The 6145-nt window shown below is 49.5% G+C and overlaps 1 protein-coding gene across 2 annotated transcripts in view; it reads left to right on the top strand.

The window, feature by feature from the left end:
- The first annotated feature begins 1622 nt into the window (after positions 1-1622).
- Positions 1623-6145, top strand: part of FAM114A1 (family with sequence similarity 114 member A1) — a 65640-nt gene continuing 61117 nt past the window's right edge. The window contains exons 1-2 of one of the 2 annotated variants that reach the window (XM_025887034.2): positions 1644-1695; positions 2393-2433. The gene's annotated coding sequence lies outside the window, so the exon portion shown is untranslated. Of the gene's footprint in view, positions 1696-2392; positions 2434-6145 lie in introns of both variants that reach the window. The other variant, XM_025887033.2, reaches the window with a different exon arrangement.

The following is a 6145-nucleotide window of genomic DNA, read 5'->3' on the forward strand; positions in this document are numbered from 1 at the left end:
CGATGGACATCTTGGCTCTTTCCACAGTTTGGCTATTGTGGACATTGCTGCTATAAACATCGGGGTGCACGTACCCCTTTGGATCCCTACATTTGTATCTTTGTGGTAAATACCCAGGAGTGCAATTGCTGGATCGTATGGTAGCTCTATTTTCAACTGTTTGAGGAACCTCCATACTGTTTTCTAGAGTGGCTGCACCAGCTTGCATTCCCACCAACAGTGTAGGAGGGTTCCCCTTTCTCCGCATCCCTGCCAAATCTGTCCTTTCCTGACTTGTTAATTTTAGCCCTTCTGACTGGTGTGAGGTGGTATCTCACTGAGGTTTTGATTTGGATTTCCCTGATGCCGAGCGATGTTGAGCACTTTTTCAAGTATTTGTCATTTTATGCTCTGCTTTTCTGTATGTTTTAAAGACTCCGGAATTTTTTAAATGAATAAAGAATTTTTAAGTTGCAAAAAAATCAGTTTTTGAAATAAAACCTGGTGGGCTTGGAAGTAGCAGCAGTTGAGGAAAAAAGCGTCATTTGCGGTCAGCAACGACCACTTGTTGCTGGAGTTGCTTGCTTGATAGGCTTTTATTGGAAAGGTGTCGTTTGGGTCAAAGGAGCAAAGCAAACCAGCCCTTCAAAGGGAATGTCTGATTGCGCTTTGCCGTTCTGCGCAGCAGGGGGCGCAGGTGGGGCAAAGGTACTTGCTGTTCCGTAGGCGGGCGCGGCAGTCACAGGCACGGTGTTTGTGTCCACGGTACGCCAGAACACACCTGTCACACCTTTTGAACAAAATTTGCTAACACTCAGAATTGCAGCACTCGGAAAGAATCCGTTTTTAAAATTGTATTTTCCCTAACATATATGTATATACATACAAATGTACTTACAAAAGAAAATATTTACACTATACACACGCTTTTGTAAACTTTCCCCGGTCTCGACTTAAAATTTGGCTATGGCCTGCCTTCTTTGCATGCCAACAAATTGAATGGATAGTTAATAATTTTTAATGGCTGCAGCATATGCGACTGTTGGAAGCTGCTATAATTTACTTAACCAATCGTTTATTGTGGGACGGATTATGTCCGCGTTTTTCGGGCATAAACAACAATAAATATCCTTGTACATACACATTTGACTGTTTACTTAAGACACATTTGCGATGTGGAATTCCTGGGCCAAAGCTAATGCTTTTGGGAATTTTGATGCACATTTCCAAAGTGGCCTTCTAGAAAGCGTTTAGTTTAGTTGGTTTTAAGTCAGATTGCACTCCCTCAGGCAAGGTAAGGGAAAGCTGTTTACCGCACAATCGGGGCACCGTAAACTCTTGCTGAACTTTTGAACGATCCCTTCCCGGGGAAACTGCCTCCGGGGTTTTCCGGGCGCCTTTAAAGGCAGGAAACTGTTGCGGGGAACCCCGACACCTGCCCCAGGTAGAGGCACAGAGCTGGAGAGGCCAAGTTTTCCAGGGAGGCTCCCAGCCCGGCCGGAGAGGGTGCCGGGGCGCGTCGGCCGCGCTCGGGCTCCGGGGCGGGCCGCACGCGGGGGCGGGGCTCCTCCTGGGCCGGCGGCGGGGCGGGGCAGCTGGGCCGGCCGCCCCCGTGGCCCCCTCCCGGCCCGCCCTCCGGCCGCGTCCCCGCCGGCCTGCCGACGTGGCGGGGCGGAACCCGCCGGGCGCTCCCGCGCGCACTCGGCAGCCGGAGCGGTAAGAGCCCCGGGCACCCTCTCCCCATCCCCTTCCCGGGGCGGGCGGGGGAGTGCGGGCACCGCCGCGGCGGGGTGGTGGGGAGACCCTGCCGTCGCTCCTTGCCCTGGCCCCCGAATCCTGCCCGCTGCGTTAGTGGGAAGCTATCGGCAGGGACTTGGCACCGGGCGCGGGACCCGAGAGGACCGGACTTTGGGGTGAAGGTCCGGGGAGGCGCGGGCGGCGCGGCCGAGGGCCCTGCGTGGGTGCGGGCGTGTGAGTGTGTGTGTGTGAGTGTGTGTCGCTCCGGGTCCACGCTCATGCACACACCCACACGCCCGCACTCGGGGTCTGCTCCCTCGGCCGGCGTGAACCTCCGCGGAGCCTGCCTTGTGCTCTCCAAATATCCGGTCCCGCACCCAAGCAAGGCTGAGAAAGTTTCCTCGGTGTCCCAGGTCCGAGTCAGAGGCAGGCTGCAGGGCCCCCCGCCGCCGGGGTGGGGTGGGGCATAGAGGGAGTGGGTCCCCATAAGGCAAAGGCCTCCATCCCGGGGTTTGCCAGCCGTTGGCCTCGGAAAACCGAGCTCTGGCCTTGACCCCCCCCACCCAACTTCATCATCTCTCCGCCTGCAACCTCGCTCTTCCGCCGCAGCCAACACCCTAAGCCAGTACCACCTGGCTTCACAGTCCCCGGTCTGAGCCTACCCCCATCTCCCCAGGTCCCGCTCACCCACTGTCTCCTTTTCTGCCCTGGAACGTGGTGAGTATTTCCAGCCATCTCCGATCAGGCGCCTGAACTTCACTGTCCTTTCCTGGAGTAGGAAGACATCTCGGTCTGGGCTAAGGGCTGTATATCTGTGCCCTATTCATCCCATCAGTTCCCATCCTGAACGTTAGGGGTAGGAGCAGGTGGCTTCTAAAATCAGTGTCTCTTGAACCCCAACCCGAGGTAACCGAGGAGACAGCCTCTCTCCCCAGAGGCCTCTTTCTGCCCTATGTTCCTCCTAGTGCCCCTTTCCAACCTCACCCATATTCACCCCCTGCTCCCTCCTCCTTCCTTTCCTCCATCAGAGCCTGAGCTCAGGAAGGACTCTGATAACTCCTTACATTGTAAGCGTTAAGCAAAGGAATGAAACTTCCAGGGTGGTATTTGAAACACAAGGGAGCCAGTGCAGAAGGAATTTGAGGGCAAGAGGGAGCCTTCTAGAATACCAACGAGTCAGCCCATATAAGTAGCCATTTATTTATAAGTCTGGCTTATGTCAAATATTCTTTCTCTTGAATCAATATCAAACAATATATTTCAGTTCTGTAAACATCTGAGGGTCAGAACCCAAGCTAAGTGCTCATTGGTCACAGTCCTGGAGAAGGAGGAAATGACACAGGGACAGATACTTCTTAGGAAGTCAGTGCAAAGTGTCACACAGACACACACATACAGCATGGAAGGAGAAGCAATTAATTCTGGGAGAAGAGTGGGGGAAATTAAGGAAAATTTTAGAGTAAAAAGCGACACTAGGCATAGGAGTTTGCCAGGCTGTTGAAGGCAGGGCAGCCCAGGCAGAGGAACCAGACAGGCAGAGGCAGGGTGGGAGTCTTACAAGCTGTGGGCACTAATGGAAAGTCTGGTGAGGCAAGAGTGTAAGGTGTCCTAAGAGTTGCAAAAGGTGGATAAAGAGATCGGAGCTGAACCATGAGGGGCCACAGATGTCATGCAAAGGTGTTTAAACCTAATGGTTTTTATTTATTTACTTTTAAGATTTTATTTATTTATTTGTCAGAGAGAAAGAGAGCACAAGCAGGGGGAGCGGCAGAGAGAGGGAGAGGCAGGCTCCCAGCTGAGCAAAGAGCCCGATGCGGGACTCGATCTCAGGACCCCGGGATGATAGCCTGAGCTGAAGGCAGACGCTTAACCAACTGAGCCCCCCCGGTGTCCCAAACCTAATGGTTTTTAAACAGGGGAGCAAATAGGTCCCATCTGTGTTTCAGAAAAATACATAGGAGACTGGTGGAGGCTAGACCCGAGGAAACAGCCTGGGGCTTCGTGAAGGGGGAACTCTTAGGAGCTGATTAACCTCTCATCCAGAGTTTTTGTTCCTGGTCCTCACTGACCAGTCCTTTTTAAAATTGGGGACAGTGATTTTACATAGGGTATCGTGTTACCGAATTCATATTTTGCCAAATGAGACCATTTAAGAAAAATCTATCCACTGCACTACTATTTCATAAAATGAAAGATTTTAATACCAAGAAAAGCATGAAGGCTAAACTTGCAAGATGAAGGCAGTCCTTTAATAAATGTAGATTGATGAAAAACTTGTGATCTTGTCCTCATTTTTCTCTAACATCATGGACTGGTCCCAGTCCTGCAGTCTTTGGGGTTTGGGAACCAGGTACCCAGATCATTTTGTCCCGTCTTACTCTGCAGAGGAGGAAGTGAGGAAGCCCAACAGGAGTGAGTCGTGCGCCCACAAAGAGATGGTGCGACCAGAGCATGCTCTTTCTACCTCAGAGTGCCCCTTGCCCCCAGCCACCTGCCCCGCTATTCTTCCAGACTGCCTCCTGGCCAGGCCACATCCTCACCCCGATTATCTAGACTTCATTCTTGATGCGGGGCATTTGCACATACTCTTATCCCACCATGCCTGAGTATTCCTATTAAAGCCACTTTTTAGGTTCTCCTTTACGCTAGGTCAGTCTCACTCCAGCACATCTTTCCCTTATTTGGTGTGCTGTTTTGTATCCTCACTTAACCATTGCATGTTAGCTTGAAATAGTTTCCTGGACCTTCATTGACCAGGGATAACATGAAAACAGATTAGTCATTTTCTGAAGGATAGTAGCCATGTCTTCCATTTTAAGCTTATTTTTGAGCCCATGATGTTGCTGCTCCAATACCTAGCATAGTTCTGGGAGCATTTTAGGTGATGAATGAATTTACTCATGAAAAACTAACTTATTCCCAGCCCACAAAGGCTCCTTTATAGGCTACTCTTCCTCCTTGAAGTTGTCTAAAGAAGCCTCCTTGTTTCTGTGGGTTGAATTTCGCTAGCATCAAAGCCACAAGACATGGCTGCAATGATGAGTGTTCCAGACCCTAAATCGGGAGAGGTTTATGTCTGACTGCTTCTGGGGCACCCCAGGCCGAGATGGGGACTGTCCCAGGAAACAGCGTGTGTCGCAGCTGTAGTCCGGGTGGACTCTGACGGTCACTATGCCCAAACAGCCGTGTCTTTAGGACACAACAGTTTCTAATGGCCTCAGATACAAGGGCACAGTCTTCAAACTGATTACATCTCTCCTGTCATAACACCCAGAGGGGATGAAGGTCTACCAGCGCAAACGAAGAAGATTTGGGGGTTTGGTTGTGGTTTAGAGAAAATGGAGACCTGTAACAGGTTGAAGTAAATAGAGATTAAAGATACATACAGTTAGCAGTTAAAGTAGGGCTGAATATTATGGTGGCCATTTTTATTATCCAAACTGAGGTAAAAATACAGTCTCTGAAATGTATAAGTTGCCCGTAAATATTTTTAACAGTATGGGTTCAACACCCTAAAGCTGATCTGGGGTATTTCTGAAGGGATGGCTTCCTGTTGCTGGCTGAATGCAGAGCAGTTGCAGGGAAAAAAGGTTTTTGTCACAGCCAAATTTTCTACAGTTGAGGCAAACGGACCTAAGGCAATTGGGCCCTCAGCTTGTTCTTAGAAGCTTGATGGAGTCCATGCTCTCCATCCTTTTAGGGCCTCTGGCGAGGACTGCTCTAGAGGCAGGACTCAGTTAACCCAGTCAGGCTTTGGGGTGCTCCTGCAATCAAAGGGTAACTAGAAAATCTCTATCTCAAAGAGTGCTAAGCTGCTGAACTCAATATGATCTTATGCCCTGGGAATCGAAGGGTAGATTGCCCCTGCACATGATTACTTACCAATCCACATATCTTAAGCATTTCCCATTTCACCAGTGAGAAATGGTTTCTAATTTCCCTTGTGCTAATTAGCACAGCCTGAGGTACTGACTAAAAAGGGTGGTAGTGAAACCCTCTCTAGAGGGGGACACCCGATTACAGATTTTGAATGCTAACTCAAGTCCTCTGGAGAGTGTGTTCCTGAATAGGGCATCTCAGATGTTAACCATCTACCCCTAGGCTGTAAATTACACCTAAGTTCCATGTATGTCACACAATAGATGCTGAAGTATTTCAGAGCACATTATGAACAGCATGGCGACACATGTAGGGCAAAGCATAATCAACAAAGTGTCCAAAATGCTTTTTATTTGCCCATGAATGTTTATTATGGCCAGGTTTATTCTCACATCCCTGCTTATAGAAAAGTGAAATAGTTTGGAGCGCCTTAGTCATCCAGATTAATAATAAGGATTTTCAAATTACTTTACAAAGAAATGAGAATATCAGACAGTGCCTATGACTAGCTATTGATGAATACAAAGTGGGAACAAAAGTGATGTCGAAG

This window comes from Callorhinus ursinus, unplaced genomic scaffold (genome assembly GCF_003265705.2).
Source record: "Callorhinus ursinus isolate GAN/ISIS: 27379988/994484 unplaced genomic scaffold, GSC_fseal_2.0 scaffold4, whole genome shotgun sequence".
Classification (NCBI taxonomy): Eukaryota; Metazoa; Chordata; class Mammalia; order Carnivora; family Otariidae; genus Callorhinus; species Callorhinus ursinus.